An 18,484-nucleotide genomic window follows, 5' to 3' on the forward strand; every position below is an offset into this window, starting at 1 on the left:
AGTGCAGGATGAATCAGAAATTATTTGACCTTCCAGACTCTCCCTGGGTTGACATCTACGATCAGGTGGATCAGGCCATGGCTGGGAGGGGCGCACCCCTCAGGGTGACTGTGTTTCCCGCCTCCTTCCTCTGAGTCAACTGACTAGGGCCTCCGAACTGCCGCGCCTCTCAGATCCAGGCCTTTCTCCCCCGGTCTAGATAACAGTCTCTGACTCCAGACGTGTCCTAGCCTCGACTTCCTTTGTCATTGATTTAGGGGTCTTGTTCTGCCCTGGAACGGGTCGGAGGCTCTGTAGAGAGGCTCTCCCTACGGTCCCTTCTTCCCAGCTGACTCCAGCCCGGCCCTCGGGCGCCCCCAAGAGTCTGGTGATTGGAGCTGCAGCGCCACCTCTTTGACCTTCCGGAGCTCAGAGCAGGAGGCCCAGGATGCGCAGCTGCGAGTTCTCGTTCCTTGAGGCCGCAAGAGGGTGCAAGTTCCCCGGTCCCTAGGCCTCTGTGGAGAGCCGAGCTGCCCGGAATGGTCTCCAGGAGCGGAGAAGAATCTCCACCCCATGCGCTGGAGCCAAGTCCTTCGACCGTGCGTGGCCAGTTCCGTGATCCGCCCGCCGCGATCTCAGGCTCGGAGCAGCTTCGCGTTGCCCCGGGCCTTCCCAGGGTAGGAGGAAGGAAGCCCCGCTGGGGGACGCTAATCTGAGTCTTCTCGGGTCAGTATTGGCAGTTTGAGAAAGACTAAGTTTCCCCGGAAAAGGCAAGATTCATTTGTGCCGTTAGTGGGGTTTTCTCCTTTCCATTTCCTTACACGAAGGAGGAAAAAAGAAGAAAAAAAAGAAGGAAAAGCACTTATTTTCTTGCACAGGAACACTAGCGGACATTAGTTGGGTATGTTTTAAAGATATAAGGAAAAAAAACAGGGGTGTTAGGCAGCTGGTTAGCTCAGTTGGTTAGAGCGTAGGGCTAATAACGCCAAGCTCGCGGGCTCGATTCCCGTATGGGCTACTCGGTAGGAGAGGGTGCGGTTTTTATATTTCTGTCTACCACGTCTCCTGTGGATGCTGCCTTCACACACCCAATTACGGATCTTAAATCGCTACCGTTAAACCAAATCCCTGACTATCCGTTCATTCAGTAGTTTAACTCGCTAGAGCAATTTTACTTTTAAGGTCCCTCCCCGTTCCCCCTCCCCCACCTTTCTTTTTTAAAGAAATAACTTGTAAAAGTTAGGATGTAGTTTTTAAAGGAAACTGAATGAGGTAGGGCGAGTGTATTTAGAGAAGGTGGGAATAGGAAGAACTGTTTCGGAAAAAACTTGAGACAATACGTTTTTGGCGTATTTTAAACTTTCAAAAGAAAGAGTTACAGTGTATAGCGAGGCCGGTTAGCTCAGTTGGTTAGAGCGTGGTGCTAATAACGCCAAGGTCGCGGGTTCGATCCCCGTACGGGCCAGAGGTCTTTTTTTTCTGTGTGTGGGGAATATACCCGGTTTGTCGCGCCGCTTGCGATGGAGTTCCAGACTCGCAATTATCAATGCTTCGCGGTGGAAATCTGGGTCAGTGGTTGTTTTTTGGTTATATTTCACCCGTCGTCTTCGGTGCTGCCACTTACCAAGTCCTTTCCAAACAGTCTGAATTGTTTTGGAACAGGTATCATAAAAGCTTTGAGTCGCAGACTTAAATGACAAAAATGAGGTCTAAGCGCCTCGCTCTCCCTGTCCTGCCCTTTTCCCGGAGTCTGGCCAGAGTCTTCGTGTGCCTGGCACGCATCTCCTCTTTATCTGTTTCTGTCCTCGTCCCTTGCACTGTCCCTCAGTCTCCTAACATATTTTTACTCCTTTTCTTTTTTAAAAGTATAGGTATAATGTGTAAGTGTATTATCTGATAGGCAATGGAGTAGTAGTTACCATTTATTAATTCATTCTAAAATTTTTTTTTTTCCAGGTGCAGACTTTAAGCCAGTTATTGTTTTTTGCCGGTTTATTGATCACCTACTATGTCCATGGCAATGTGCTTGGAGCCATTCTTACATCATTATTTACCAGTATTGTTAATGTCATGTTCATAGAAATCGCATGAGATAGGTATTAATTGTTTTTATGCTACCTGTAACGAAACTGAGGCTCAAAAAAGTTGTTTAAGGCTACACAGCAAATGAATTAAAATCCAGCTCTGTCTGACTACAGAAACATTAATCTTTTCATTGGCCTGGTGACTCTCCAATGTGATATAAGCATGCATTACACGTGCTCTGATGATCTCTTCCCATTTAGGCCAAGAGTGGGGTGGGGGGTGGCTGTATTGTATTCTTTCTTTTCAATCTCACGTCTCTTAATATATTCCTGGTAGGAGTTGTATAAATATTTGTGGAATGGAAATTATAATTATATAGTAGCAAAGACTATGTAATACAGACTATGTGCCAGTCACTGTTCTAAATGCTTGTATTGTTAACTATTGCTATCCTCACTTTACCGATGAGGGAAGGAAAGTAAAGAGAGATTAAGTAATGTGCTCAAATCAGGACACCTAATAATAGACACATACTGTATTATTTGGAAACCAAAACAGTGGATTTTATTCACCTAAGTATGAATTAAACCTTCATTCTAGTACTTTCATCGTCCCTTGCTTACAGACAGAAAAACAAACTCAATTCCCAACCTCTGTACCTCTTTTTTTTTCTTTTAATAAAATGACATTTCCATCCAATGCTCTTACTCTGATCCTCCTCCCCTTTTTTTTAAAGTATTCTTCTGATAATGATTTCTGAGTTTAATGCCCCAACATGCAAGTTTCTTAAGTCCTGCAGTAGAAAATCCAGGCTCTGAGTCGAGGTTGTGCCATTGTCAGTCTTCATGCTGAACCTCCTCTTCCTCTTCTAGGGCTCATCTGGGTAGGGTGATGAGCTGGTCAGTTTAAGGCACTGCATTAACCTTGGTTTTCAGCAGTCTGATCTTGATGCAGCGTTTCTCCAGGTAATTTTTTCTTTCTTCTTTCTTTTCCGCTCTAGGAGTACATCCTCTCCATCCACAAAACTGCTGGACTGCATCAACTGAGCAGGGAAGAAGGCCTGGAAGGCTACATTTCTATCTAATCAAAAACAGATTCATGGTGAAAAAGCTTAATTATTTGCATTGTTTCATCTTTTACAAGTGTGGTAGCAGAATAATGGTCCCCCCAAACCTATGAATATGTTACATTACATGGCAAAAGGGACTTTGCTGATGTGACTAAGGTTATGGATCCTAAAGTGGGGAAATTATCCTGGCTTGTCTAGGTAGGCCCAGTTAAATCACATAGACCCTTAAAAACAGAGAGACATCTCTGGCTGCAAGTAGAAAAGAAATGTAAGGGATGACATGACAGGAGAGATGAAGCAGAAAGATTTGAAGTATGAGAAGAACTCAACGGACTGTTGCTGGCTTTGAAGATGTGGGGACCACCAGCCATGGAATGCAGGTGGCCACCAGAAGCTGAGAACGACCTCTGGATGACAGCCTGCAAGGAAATGAGGACCTCAATCCTACAATCATATGGAACTGAATTCTGCCAACAACCTGAATGAGTTGGAAAGTGGATTCTCTCCTAGAGCCCCCAGTAAGGAATACAACTCTGCCAATACCTTGATATTAGTCTGATGCAGCCCCTGTCGGATTTCTAAACTGCAGAACTATGAGATAATAAACAGATGTTGTTTTAAGCTGCTAATTTTGTGCTAATTTGTTACAGCAGCCATAGAAAGCAAATGCAAATAGAAATTGTAAAACTATTTGTATACTTCTTAGTACTGTATCCTGGGTCATTTTTCTTTCACCAGTGAATGTAAGAGAAAATACAATTTTAAATGAGAGAACAATTTTCAATAATATCAACACATAAGAATAAAAACAAACAAAAAAAGCTTCCTTTAGTACAATCTATAAGATCCATGTACAGATTAAGGAGATACACACACACACACACACACACACACACACACACACACACGTATGTTCTGACATAAGGTAATATATTCACATGGTTCAAAAATCAGAAACTCTGTGAACAGTGAAGAGTTTCTATCTCTCTCAACTCCCATCTGCCCACTTCTCAGCATTACCTCTCATATGTAATTATTAGTTTTGTATGTATCCTCCTTGATTTTCCTTATGCACATAGATGTAAATGTGAATATGTCGTTGTTGTTAGCTGCCCTCAAGCGGCCCCTGACTCATGGTGATCCCATGTGACAGAGTAGAACTGCTCCATAGGGTTTGCTTGGCTGTAATCTTTACGAAAGCAGATCGCCAGGTCTTTTCTTTTGCAGAGCCACTGGGTAGATTCAAACAACCAGCCTTTATGTTAGCAGCCAATCGAAAATCGTTTGCGCCACCTGGGCTCCTTAAATATGAATATACATTTTATTTTTCCTTTGTAGTTACATAAAACATAACATTATACACTTTTTGTATTCTGATTTTTCACTTGATATATCTTGGGGATCTCTAATTTATGAACACTTACAGAGTTTTTCAAATAGCACATTTAACCTTATATACAGAAACAAAGTTTTTCTAGCCACCAGAAGTTGAATATTTGGGGCCTTTAAATTTACCCTACCACCAAGGATGGGAAGTACACAGGCAGGACTGGAGAGAGGGAAGTACGATTGCACCTTCAATTCTATGTGAATAAAGCATTTTCTGTGTGAAGCCATGTGTTATTTCAAGAAGCCCTAACGTAGGGGCTCCAAAGCCCCCTGTTGATCAAAGGAAATTACATATTCATTTGTTAAAAGACATAAAAAGGTAAAACCATGACTCTCATGCAGGTATAAAAATGAATACATGATAAAAAATAATAAAATACTTAGAAATAAATTTAACCAAGGAGATGTAAGACTTGTACACTGAAAACTATAACACATTGCTGAAAGAAATTAAAGATGACCTAAATAAATGGAAAGATAGCTCATGTTCATGGATTGGAAGACTTAATATTGTTAAGATGGTGTTATGGATTGAATAGTGTCCCCCCAAAATATATGTCAATTTGGCTAGGCCATTATTCCCAGTATTATGTGGTTGTCCTCCATTTTGTGATAAGATGTGATTATTCTACGTGTTGTAAATTCTAACCTCTATGATGTTAATGAGGTCAGATTAGAAGCAGTTGTGTTAATGAGGCAGGACACAATCTATAGGATTAGGTTGTGTCTTGAGTCAATCTCTTCTGAGATATAAAAGCGAGAATTGAGCGGAGAGAAGGACCTCCCATCACCAAGAAGTAAGAGCAGGGAGCGGAGTGCGGCCTTCTGACCTGCAGTCCCTGTGCTGAGAAGCTCCTAGACCAGGGGAAGATTGATGACAAGGACTTTCCTCCAGAGCTAACAGAGAGAGAATACCTTCCCCTGGAGCTGGCACCCTGAATTTGGACTCCTAGCCTCCTAAACTGTGAGAGAATAAGTTTCTGTTTGTTAAAGCCATCCACTTGTGGTATTTCTGTTATAGCAGCACTAGATAACTAAGGCAGATGGCAATACTACCCAAAGCAATTTACAGACTCAATGCAATCCTTATCAAAATCTCGATGACCTTTTTGGCAAAAATGGAAAAGCTGATTCTAAAATTCATATGAAATTGCAAGGGACCCTGAAGAGTCAAAACAATCTTGAAAAAGAAAAACAAAGTTGTAAGACTCATAATTCCTGATTCCATAACTTACTACACAGCTTTAGTAATCAAAAAAGTGTTGTACTGTGCAGTGAGGGAATTCGAGGCTGATCAATGAAAAAGATGTGACTACAAGATAGCAATGTTGCACAGCAAGCTATTTATTGGGGGCAGTGAATTTACAGCCACATGCAGCAGGTGGTCCCACACAGCAGGAGGTCTACCAGAGGCAAGGGCGAAGGGAACCACCAGAAGGAAAGAGGGCATGAAAAACCGTGGGAAAGAGAAGGGAAGGGGGAAAACTTTCCTGTCCCTATGCAATGTTCTCCTGCAGCAAGGTAGGGAGTTTCTGCATCAGAGAGCTCTAAAGAATAGCAGTATCCTAGTGTGCTTACAACTACAGGGTTTTTATCTTATCTAGAGTTAGCATAGAGCCCTGGTGGCTTAGTGGTTAAGAGTTCAGCTGCTAACCAAAAGGTTGGCAGTTCAAATTCACCAGCTGTTCCTTGGAAACCCTGTGGGGCAGTTCTACTCTGTCCTGTAGGGTTGCTATGGGTTGGAATTGACTTGTCAGATGGCAATGGGTTTTTTTTAGGGTTAGCATATGTCGGGTGCAGGTTGGTGAGATATGTACATCAGGCAGACTCCAAATGGCTAAAATCTGTTTATTTGGGCTATATTTGAAACAGTTGGATATGTCCTAATTTGAGTTTGGTGCTGGTGGGCTTTTTGTTTTTCTTTTTTGGAGGGGGATGCTAATAGGCCTCAGCTTGCTATGAAGAAGTAAACAACTTGGGGCCAATATACAGCGGTTATTTTTAACTCATTTATATAACATACTAGCCATAAGGGTAGATGTATAAACCAATGAAATAGGATTTAGAATCCAAAAATAAACCCATACATCGATGGACAATTAGTTTTGACAAGGGCCAAGACCATGCAATGGGAAAATAATAGACTTTTCAACAAATGGTGCTGGGACAACTGGATATCCAAATGTAAAAGAACAAAGTTGTACTCCTACCTCACACTATATGCAAAAACTAACTCAGATAAAAGACCCGAAGAGCTAAAACTATACAGCTCTTAGAAGAAAACATAGGGGTAAATCTTCATAACTTTTGATTTGACAATGACTTCTTAGATACAACACCAAATGCAACAAGAGAAAAAAATAGATATATTGGACTTCATCAAAACTAACAATTTTTCTACATTAAAGGGCACTATCAAGAAAGTGAAAAGACAACCTACAGAATGGAAGAAAATATTTTCAAATCATATAGTATCTGGTAAGCGTCTACTATCCAGACTATATTAAGAACTCTTAAAACTCAACAAGAAAACAACAAACATCCCATTAATAAATAAGCAAAGGATTTGAATAAACATTTATCTAAAGTAGACATACAAATGACCAACAAATAGATGAAAAGATGCCCAACATTATCAGTCATTGTGTACTGTCAAGTGGATTCCGACTCATAGTGACCCTATAGAACAGAGTAAAACTGCCCCATAGGGTTTCCAAGGAGCAGCTGGTGGATTCTAACTGCCAACTTCTTGGTTAGCAGCCATAGCTCTTAACCACTACTCCACCAGGGCTGCTATTAGTCATTCCAAAAGCTAAACCAAACCTGTTGCCATTGAGTGGATGCTGACTCATAGCCACAACGAGGTACCACTTTACACTAGGTACCACTTTACACTTACTAGAGAGGTTACATCACCCGGATGGCTGAGTGGTTAAGACGTTGAACTTAACATCCAAGGAGCGGGTGTCCACGTGGGTTTGGACCCCACTGCCAGTAGAATGATGGAGCCCACTGGCTTCTCCTTGGAAGCCCTGTGGGACAGTTCACTATGAGTCTGACTCTATGGGAATGGGTCTTTTTGGTTTAGGATGGTTATAATAAAAAAAAAAAAAAGAAGGAAATAACCATGGTATTAGACAATGAATAAGGAAAACCAAGAAGAATTGATGCATATAAACTATGATGTTGGCAAAGAATATTGAATATACCTTGGACTGCCAGAAGAACAAATAAATTTATCTTGGAAGAAGTGCGGCCAGAATGCTGCTTGGAAGTTAGGATAGCGAGACTTCACCTCACTTTTGACATGTTATCAGGAGTGACCAATCTCTGGAGAAGAACATCTTACTTGGTAAAATAAAGGGTCAGGGAAGAAGAGAAAGACCCTCAATGAGATGGATTGACACAGTGTCTGCAACAATGGGCTCAAACAGCAACAACTGTGAGGATGGTGCAGGACTGGGCAATGTTTGGTTGTTAAATTACATAAGGTCACTATGAGCTGGAAGTGACTCAACGGAACCTAATAACAACAAGTGTTGATGAGGATGTAAAGAAATTGGAACCATCATACATTGCTGGTGAGAATGTAAAATGGTGCAGCCATTACAGAAAACAGTTTGGTGGTTCCTCAAAAGGTTAAACATAGAATTACCACATGATCCAATGATTCCACTTCTATGAATATACTCAAATTAATTGAAAACAGGTATTTAAACAAATACTTTCACATGAATAGTAGTACTATTGACAACAGCTAAAATGTGGAAACAACCCAAGTGTCCATCAACTGATGAATGGATAAACAAAATGTGACATATCCATACAATGGAATATTTTTCAGCCATAAAAAGGAATGAAGCACTGATATATACTACGATGTGGATGAACCTTGAAGACATTATGGCAAATGAAAGAAGCCAGACACAAAAGGCCACATATTATATGATACTATCTATATGTAGTGTCCAGAATACATAAATCTACAGAGACAGAAAGCAGGTTAGTGGTTTCCAGGAGCTGAGGTGGGGGTAGGGGGTGGGGAATGGAGAGTGATTCCTTAAAGGGTACAGGGTTTCCTTCTGGGGGTGACAAAAATGTTTTGAAACTAAATAGAGTCGATAGTTGCATAACACTGTGAACATACTAAATGCCACTGAATTGTACGGTTTAAAATGGTTAGTTTTATATTATGTGAATTTTACCTCAATAAAAAAAAAAATGAACACATTTTATAAAGATCTTATTTTCTACTCATTCGATGTGGAAACCAGATAGATGTTATAACGGTTCAAAGGAAAGGTCAAAAAGCACAAGTTTATATAGAGTAAAGAAACTGAATTGGAAATGGAGACAAAATTGTTTTTTCCACAGAGGGAGGGCAGTCAAGTGAAACTCAACTGAACAACACAGAAGCTGCATATCTGTCAATTTACAAAGAATCATAAAATAGCTCAAAGATAATGAAAGGCTAGAATTTGATGTGCCAGAAAGATGTGCTGTGCTATATGTGGACAATGCATAGTTTTCCAGTGAAACATGAATTTTTTTCTACAGACTCCCCTACTTTTGATAACAAATAATCTCAAAAGAATATTCTTGATCACAAAATAAGACTGCTCTTATTAAATCCGGCCTAATTATCTATGTAGGTGCCGCATATAGACCTTTTTAAGTTTATTTTACTCGCAATTTTCATAAGTGATCTCAGGTTGGACTTTTAAAAGACTCTTATTATTTGCTTTCCTTATTATTTACTGAACACAGCATATTTTGCTGTCTAAGCAGATTATCTATATCTATATATCTTTTCAAACACAGGTATTTTAAACCAAGGCAAATAAAATTCATTTCTAAATTTTATCCTTCATTATACTTCTTCATTTCTGGAAAATCTGACACTTTACTTCAGGATTGACCCGAGGGGTCTGCAAGTTCAGAACTAATTTCATATTATTAAAATATTACTAACATGCAATATATTCATCTTTCGGCATCTTTAAATTAATAATAAGTACACATTTTCAAATTTGCGCTGAAATTGTTTGCTAATAGAACAAGTATTCCAAGTTAGTAGTTTTAGCTACTTAAATCTTTAAGACATAGTTTAATCGATTACTTATATTTTTCAACAGAATAAGGAATAGTGATGCACAAATATGACAATTCTTAGCATTGTACAGAATAAAAATGGTGACAGTCTAAAGTTCACCAGTGCTCTCTTATTCTCAAAAATAAAGACGAGTCTGACTCGAAACCAAATACCATGGCTTATTTATTCTTTGCCTGACACTGACAACCAAACTCCATAATTTAGTTGAAAATGTTGGAGATCACAGATTAGGAGATCTGAGACTGAACTTCCAAGACAGAATTTTAAAAGCTATTCTCTATCATGTACTGAAAGTGAATTTTTGCACAACTGATATATCGTAGTTTTAGTAACCATCTTTTCGGCCACTGCCTGCAAACCCATTGTTTTCTATCAGCCACAGAAATCACTTTACTTTTTCCCTTCATCTTAACCCCTTATGTTTTAGATCTTATTCCTTGGCAACGGACTCTCCATGATTGGAATAGCAATTCAACTACTAACCAGCTGTAAATTTCTTCACGCATCTCCAACAAATTTAGAGGCAACGTAACAATTGAAAACACAAAATCAACCAAAGTAGGCCCCGCTGGGATTCGAACCCAGGATCTCCTGTTTACTAGACAGGCGCTTTGACCAGCTAAGCCACAGGGCCCCTTTGGGGGGTATTCACTTACATTGTATTCATAACTTTTCTGTGAAACGTGGCAATTTGCCAGAAACTTAAACTTAATTTCATGATAAAAGAAGCACATCTGTGTTTCTGAAGCTGTACTAAAGCAGAAACTTTTATGTTAAAAAAAGAAAGGAAAAGAAAACATTCTTTAAAGCAGGTTTTAAAATGGTTTCAAATGGAAATGAATGAATCCTATTTCTTGGTGACTATCGCCCCCCAGAGGAAATATTGGATATTGCAACGTATTTTACGTTTATTTCTTCGTTATTTCATTTTGTCCACAAATGTTGACCCACTATTGTGTGTCACTACTTTTTTAGGTATTGAAGGTATAGAACAGTGAATAAAACAAATATTTCTTCCCTTATAGAGTTTATATTCTAGAGAGCGACAAAGAAAGTAAGATTTAAAAAATTTGCCATTTACCGCCCAGTTACAGAGCCCACGGAGCTATTTTCTGAGCTAATTCACCGCACTTGAGCGAGACCATCTCGCTTCCCTCTATTTCATCTCACCGGGCACAAGAAAGCAGGCGCAGATGAGGATACGCTGATGCGGAGGAGATCCGCAGCCACCCGGCTCTGTTTGCCCAAACTCAGCACCGTCAGGATCTCTCAAAGACAGCTTTGGCCTCCTAAACAGCAGATCTATTGCTTAAGCTTGAAATTCCGTAAGATACACTATCTTGTCACAGTCTTGTTCTGCTTATTGGTCTGTTGGGTTAAAACAGACTTGATTCCTGTCCTCACAGATTGTAAAACTGAGGATGCAAAAGAAGAGAAACCTAGAGTACGTTGTGGTCAACAAACCTCACAGAATGCTGTGAGAGCCTCTAACCTGGGCATGGCGGAGAGAGTATCCTAGTAGAGTCCCACAACCTCCCCATTAGGTAAGACCAGCCTTTGGAAAGCCCATGGAAACCTCAGATTCCATGTCCAAACAGGACATGTAAAAGGAATTGTGGCATGTTCGACCGAAAACAGGTTAGTGTGAGGAAGGACAGATGAGACCACCATTCTGAAATATTTCAATAACTGCCTTGTGCTGTATGAAGAAGGATGAGGAAGGACCTAAGCATTCACTGAGCATGTACTAAGTGCAAGGCCCTGGAGGGATGAGAAATCACTTAGAAGTTCTTGTGCTAGAGCCTCCCTAGACCTGGTTTCCCAGCTCTCTCCTCCCAGGCTAGCCTGTACCTAATTGTTCCTTCTTAACAGCGCTGGAAGATTTATTCCCTTTTGTCCCCATGTCCCACTGCCATTCCTCTCCTTACATAAGCAGCCTTTCTAATGCATTATTGTGTATCACTTTGGTTACATGTAGTTTTGCAAAACTGACTGTTTTGTGAATGTATACTTTCATTTTCCATAAATGGTATATATTTTTATTAAGCATTATGACTTTAAGATCCATCAAAATCAACCAGTGTCCAATTAGCTCATTGATTTTGACTGCTGTATAAAATCCCATGGTGGGCATTCACCTTGTCTTTCCTACCTTCTGTCCCAACGATGGACCCAAACGTTGCCTCCACTGTCCCGGTGCTCCAAATAACACTGCTTCCTCATCCATGTTTCCTTACGTACTTGTGCGAAGATATCTGTGGGATAAATACATAAGAGCAAAATGGCTGATTAGTCCCAATTTATTCTCCAGTCTACACTCCCACCAAAAAAAAAAAAAAAAAAAAAAATCAAACCTGTTGCCGTTGATTCTGACTCATAGTGACCCTATAGACACTGTGTATCCTTTTATCCCTGTCAACTCTTAACATTATCCAGTTTTCTACTTTGTAATCTAATATGTGTAGAGTGATGAATCTCATTTTTTTATTTTGAATTTATATGTTTTCTAAACATTTTGAGTATTTGTTTATATGTTTGTTTGGTGTTTGAATTGCATCTTATGCACATTGACTTTTCCTACCATTTGCCCATGTTTTCATTAAGGTTGATGCAGTTTTTGTGTTGATGCACATGGGGGTACATTGTATGTTATAGATCTTAGTCTATTGTGAATTTTAGACCAAAATATTGAATGTTACCCTAAATATTATAATATTTAGACCACTCCTTTACCTTTCTGTTGACTTTGTCAACCAGGAAATTAACAGCCCATGGTAATCAAATTTATGTTTTTTTCCCCTTATGGTTTGTACTTCTGGAGTTATGTTTAAAGGGTCATTTTCCCTGCTACTAGGTCAAACACGTCCTCCTCTATTAAAAAAGAAAAATGAATGTATGGGTATAGATTTTCTTTTCACATTTAGGGTGTAGATCCATCAAGATAAGTGTATGGAAAAGCTCACTTGCAGATGGTAACGTGGAGTCAACACTGAGGACCATCACACTGGAATATTCTGAGAATGCTTGGCTCCAAAAACCTGGCAGAGGGCCCTTTCTCCTGAAAGTTGATTACCACTAACTCCCACTCCCAGCAAGGTGGTCATCACAATCAGGTAAGTGCACTTGGGAAAAACACAGTTCAGGTCCAGGCCTATTGGGTCAGAGCTATTGCTGGTGGGGCCCAGGAATGTGTTAGGAACAAGCTCTCCCATGTGATTTTTTTTGGGGGGAGGGCCATCAAGGTCAGAGGTTCAATCCTTACATCCACTTACATGATTTTTCCCTGAACTCACTGTGGCCTGGGGCAACATCATATTTACTGTCTTTGTATCCTTTGGATTACAGCAGTTGGGTTAACTGTGGGGCTAGTTATAAAATATTTGCACTATCTCCATACAATCCCACTGGAGATAACTCAAATTTGACTCTGGAGACTCTTGCTTTATCAGGTATAATATCGAGCTATCCTTGGAGAAGAAGATAAAAGCAGTGAGTTCTGATGAGGAAAGAAACACCTGGCAAAACTGCCTTGGGTCTAGTGGGGTGTACTGGACAGCAGAGGATGGCTTTTCATATGACAATCTGTTGAAGTTGTGTCTTCTAGTGTCCAGACTGACCCAAAATGTCAGTTTAGGAAGGAACTCCGGAGATGAGGGTGCTCATGTAGCATCCTGCAATTACTTTATCTAAACCTCCTCACACTTTCATGTAATTATGTATTTAATGAAATGACCTGTTTTTCCTGTAAAGGGAGACACTGAGAGACAGAGAGAGAAGCTGTAACACGGAAGACAGAGAGGAGCAGCAGACGCAGCAGAACCAGGACAGAGAGGGAGAATTCTAACACTAGAGATGGTGAGAAGCAGCAGCAACAGCAGCAAAACCAGAAGACTGGCAGGAGACTGGCAGGAGACTGGCAGGAGACGGCACAATGGGCTTCCTGGCCTACGAAGCAAGAGAGCTGAGTGCCTTTGGGCCAGGGTTTGCAGGCAGAGTTGGGCACCTCCGGGTCCTTACTGGTGGAACTAAAAGAGCTTTGTAACACTTGCCGAAGCAGGGCAGAGGTTAGGTCAGAGACTGAGAGGCCAAGGGCCAGGGGAGAGGCCTGCCTGTGGCACAGCTGAGAAGAGACTGCCCTGATGGAAGAACTGTATCCTGAGCATTCCTGAACCTGAATTGTAACCTGCTATTTCCCTAATAAACCCCATAATTGTGAGTATGGTCTGTGAGTTTGTGTGGCCATGGCAACGAATTCAAACTCAGCAGAGAAGTAAAGAGTGCTGTAAGGGTCGGTTGGTGTCAGAGTTGGTAAAAAGGTTGGAGGGTGGAGGCATATCTGACCTGCTCTAACTTCACCAGGGGGAGAGAGAATCATTGTCAGCAATAACAGCCCAAGGCTGATTCCTATGAGGCTGAGGCCAGACAAAGGATCAACCAGAATTGAGTGGCCTGCAAGAAGCAGCCTCCACTGCTGCTTGACTTTGGAAACGCCAACTCTTCACTAAGGCTCTAGAGAGAAGGGCCAAGTACATAGTTTAATTCATTCCAAAGCTAAAGGGAGACTTGTCAGAGTTATAGTGTGTCATAGAAAAGGAGACCTGGGGTGGAGAGGAAAAAGGGAGAAATTTATTCAAGGTGTTATTTGGTAAGAACTAGAATGTAAGGTCCATACACGCATGGGTTTTTAACTGTTGCACTGCTCTATCTGTAGCACGTCGCCAAGTGCTTGGAACGAGGTAGGTGCTGAAAAAAAAAAAAAATCTTGAACGAATGAGTGTATATAGATTAGTCTAGAAATGTTCCTAGAAGCGTAGATTGTGTGCAAGATGTGCTGGAAAGGTAATTTGGCACTGGAGTTCTCTCTGTATATATATTTAAACAAGGTTATCTGTCTTTGAATCAAATCAAACCTGTTGCCTTCCAGTCGAATGGAACTGTCCCACAGGTTTTCAAAGTCTGTAAATCTTTATGGAAGCCACTGCCACAGCTTTCTCCCGCGGAACCTCCAGCTGTCGGATTCGAACCACTGAAATTTTGGCTATCAATTTAGCGCTTAACCACTGGGCCACCAGGGCTACTTTTGAACAATGGCGTGATTAGAGTTACTATCACTCCCGCAACCAGGCCGCCTGGCCTCCCCTTCCGGCCCCACCCGCCGCCTCTCCCCGCCCCCTCCACGTCGCGGCTCCACGCAGCGGCTCCCTGCGGCTCCTTTCCTCTCGCTTGTGGCCGCCCGCACCCCGACTGGCGGGTGATGGGGCAGGGGTAGTGGTGGTGGTGACGAGTTACCTCACTGGGTGACGGGTAACACTAACCCTAGTGACGCCACTGCCTTGGCGGCCCCTCCCCAGGCTGGGCTGGTTCGCCGGCTGCTTCGCCGCCGCGGACGCTGGGGTCATTTTGGTGTCACCCCTTCTGACAGTGTCAGGAGGTGCCGTCTGCACCCCCCGCACCGCTCTGGTGACGTCACTGCTTTTGAATGAAATAACTGTAGGTATTCGCCAATGTATTTGTTCAGTGACTTTTGTATTGGAAGACGAGCACCACGTGACTTTGTTACGGTTCCATAGTGTAGTGGTTAGTACGTTTGCTTTACACGCGGAAGATCCGGGGTTCGATCCCCAGTGGAGTCAAGGTTTGCTTTTTCTTTTGAGGGCAAGTGGAGCTGTTTTCGTTGTTTGTTTCGTTTTCTACTGGAGGGTGATGTTGGACAGGCAGAATTGCTGATTCTTTTCCAGCTTTCCTCTGGGAGATCCACTTTCGTACACTGCTTAGCACTTGGGGGCGCAGTGGAGGTTGTCACAGAACACAATCTTGTTATTTCTGCTCCTTCTAGGTACTGTAAGGGCCAGGAAGGAATAGCTTTCAATGAGGCCTGAATGTCTCCATACACTAAACATAATACGCAGGGGTACCCGAAATTGTAAAACTGGCGTGGAGGTATGAGGATACGATTTAGGTCAAAAGGCCTTAGTCCTCAGAAGCAACTCCAAAGAAAGGTGTGGGTGGGTAAAGATGGAGGCCAGCCCCTTGAGCCCCTCCCCAGAATCATTTCTGGGGAACTCAGTGGCGTCACTAGGGGAGTGAGTGGGGGGTGCGGACCACACCGGGTGACACGGCAGAGGGCGTGATTACAAAAATGACTGACTACAAAATTTTTGTGCAGTGTTTCAGCAGAAATTTATTATTTTTTTTCCTTGGCGGCAGGAAAGTTAAAGGTCTCACAAAGTTCAGCGGCTGCTGAGGGCGCCTAGCACCGGCCGGGCTGCAGAAGAGCCAGCAGGGTCACTCCACAGCCCGGCGCTGCCCCGGCGCCCACTGACTGAGCCTGACGCCTCAGGAGGAGGAGCAAGAATCCTGTTTCCTCCCGAGGACTGTTGGCGCTGCATCCCACAGACATAGCCCGGCTCCTCCCGCTGCTCTGCGGCCGCCGCCAGTGGGTGATGACGCTGCCGGCCCCCACCTCCCTTCCCTCGCGCCTTCTCTTCCCTATGTCGGGACTCCAGGGAGCAGGAGAGTCTATGTTGGGAGCGCAGAGCTCAGCTCTCCAGGAGGAAATGAGTGGCGGTGTTCTGGGTCCTTTCCCGGAGCCTCCGCGGTTTAAAATGCTGTTGATTTTTTGTTTTTGCAGCTGAGATTCAGGTGCCCTTGGATAACCCGATATCCTGGGTGCCCCCGGCTGGCCCAGCTGTGCGGATGATATTGTAATTTAAAGGTGTAGTTTTTAATTTTGCTAGTTGTTTATGTCATTACTATTGCCATTGCATTCAGTGATACACGGGAATTAGAATTTACGAGTAACATTAGCACAAAAAACATTACTAAAGATTCTGTATGGTCTGGTACGAGAGGAGATCTATAGGGGGGTGAGGGGTGACACCATGAGTTACCGTACTGTATGACAGCAACCTAGCGACGCAACTGGGGAGACACTTTCTCTTACCCAGAAAGTCAGGCTCTCCTAGCTCCTGGCAGGGAGTTCTCTGGAAGAAGATTTCAGATTTATTCTACCAAGAGGATAAAACAGGGGATCTCTGTGACTTGGAAGGCATTTGATGCGTTTGATACCGAGGTTCCATACTGAAAACGAGAAATCTCCAAAACCTTTACCTTACACAGTGAGCCTTCCCAGATCTCTTCAACCCCACATCCACTCACAATGGACAAGTTCCTCCCAAAAAGTCAGAGCTTCCAATCAAGTTTCTAATCTTAACTATGGATTGAAAACGCAGAATCACCATATATCTTAAGAAAATGTTAAAGTTACCAAAAGACCGGGAAAACAGAAGAAGAAATAACTTGTGGAACAAAGGCTACATAGGTAGAACAATGCTAAGAATAAGCCAACATTAATATACTCAGAGAGATGGGAGACCACACTGATTGTTGCAATAAGGATAGGTGTATTCGCACAAGGAAAAAGCCTTTTTAACAATAAAAAATATATTATTATAAATGAAAAATTCAATAAGTAGATCATAAAGTATAAAAAATACACTGGTAAATAGAACAAAAAGATAGTAATGAAAGAGCAAAAAAAAAAAAAAAAAAAGAATATTAGAGGAAAAGTTCAGGATGTGCAATATTTAAACACTACTACTTCCAAAAATAAATAGGAAAAATGAAAGATAAAGTTCAAAAAAATCAGGTACATTTCACAGCACTAAAGAAAAGTAATTTCTAGATAGTCAGGAATCAGTGAGTAGTCAGCAAAAAGGGTAAAATTATACATATACCTACCCCACTATTGAGGAAACAGAGAGCATAACACATTTCAGAGAAGGAAAAACAAGTCACAAAAAGAATCAATAATCAGAATAACTGACTTCTTAAGATCAACACTGGAAGCTAGAATAGAGCAATTGGTTCAAATCTGAAGGAAAATGAATTCCATCCTAGAATTCTATATCCAATCTAAGTATCCATCAAGTGTGAGAGTAAATTGGAGACATTTTCAAATATACGTTGTTTTATAAAATTTACCTCCCATTCTCCTTTTCTCAGAATGTATTGGAGGATATGCTCCACCAAAGTGAAAAAGTAATTTAAGAAATACAGATACTATGAGACACAAAGGCAATATGAAAGGCAATATAGGAGAGAAGTGGAAGGATACTCCAGCATGACAGGGATAACATGTGTCTGCCGTGTAGAAGGAAACTTGACCAGACAGGAATATTTCATACATGTCTGGGGAAGAATTCTGCAAAGAGATGAAATTGAGAGGAGCCTGGGTGCAGCTAAAAAACCTGAGAGGAGATTTAAACAACCAGTAGATGATTTGGGGGTTGAAATAATAAGACATATAGAATATTATGCAAATAAAATATGATTATTCTATAGAGAGCAATCTTAATTTGTTAGGATAGTTTAATCTTAGTAAATATGCATAAGAATTGAAAAGGAAGAATTAAGGCATCATTGTTAGCAGATGATATAACATCTACAGAGAAAGCTTTGAAAAATCAACAAATGTTTAAAATTAATAGGTGAGTTTAGGATGTTTGTTAAATAATGATCATAATTTTAATTCAGAAACATATGGAAAATAAATTTTAAAAATTATACCTAAGAATCTGACAAATGTTGTGTAATACAAAAGGAACATTGTAAAACATTATTGATAGATATTAAAAAATACTTAAATGCAGAGATACACCATGTTAATGAAAACAAAAGTTCAATCAAATAAAAATAAAAATAGAAATTTTCTCTAAAATTCTGTATGTATGTATACCCACACACACAATGAAATTTCAATCAAAATCTCAACAGATTTTCATACTTGGAAGAAAAAAAGAACTTTCCCAACCTAAATCATTTTAAAAAAGGAGATGATAGAGCTTCTTGCCCTTCTAAATATTAGGTGTACTGTAAAAAAACCAAAAAAAAAAAAAAAAAAAAAAAAA

At 41.2% G+C, this 18,484-nt stretch overlaps 4 non-coding genes across 4 annotated transcripts; 3 read left to right on the forward strand and 1 right to left on the reverse strand.

The window, feature by feature from the left end:
• Positions 1 to 923: 923 nt before the first annotated feature.
• TRNAI-AAU (transfer RNA isoleucine (anticodon AAU)) lies at positions 924 to 997 on the forward strand. The gene has a single exon. It is a non-coding gene; the product is annotated as a tRNA-Ile (tRNA).
• A 373-nt stretch (positions 998 to 1,370) lies between these two features.
• On the forward strand, positions 1,371 to 1,444 carry TRNAI-AAU (transfer RNA isoleucine (anticodon AAU)). The gene has a single exon. It is a non-coding gene; the product is annotated as a tRNA-Ile (tRNA).
• An 8,691-nt stretch (positions 1,445 to 10,135) lies between these two features.
• On the reverse strand, positions 10,136 to 10,209 carry TRNAT-AGU (transfer RNA threonine (anticodon AGU)). Its single transcript has one exon. It is a non-coding gene; the product is annotated as a tRNA-Thr (tRNA).
• Positions 10,210 to 15,135: 4,926 nt separating this feature from the next.
• On the forward strand, positions 15,136 to 15,208 carry TRNAV-UAC (transfer RNA valine (anticodon UAC)). The gene has a single exon. It is a non-coding gene; the product is annotated as a tRNA-Val (tRNA).
• Positions 15,209 to 18,484: the final 3,276 nt, after the last annotated feature.

This window comes from Trichechus manatus, unplaced genomic scaffold (assembly GCF_000243295.1).
Source record: "Trichechus manatus latirostris isolate Lorelei unplaced genomic scaffold, TriManLat1.0 scaffold00345, whole genome shotgun sequence".
Lineage (NCBI taxonomy): Eukaryota > Metazoa > Chordata > Mammalia > Sirenia > Trichechidae > Trichechus > Trichechus manatus.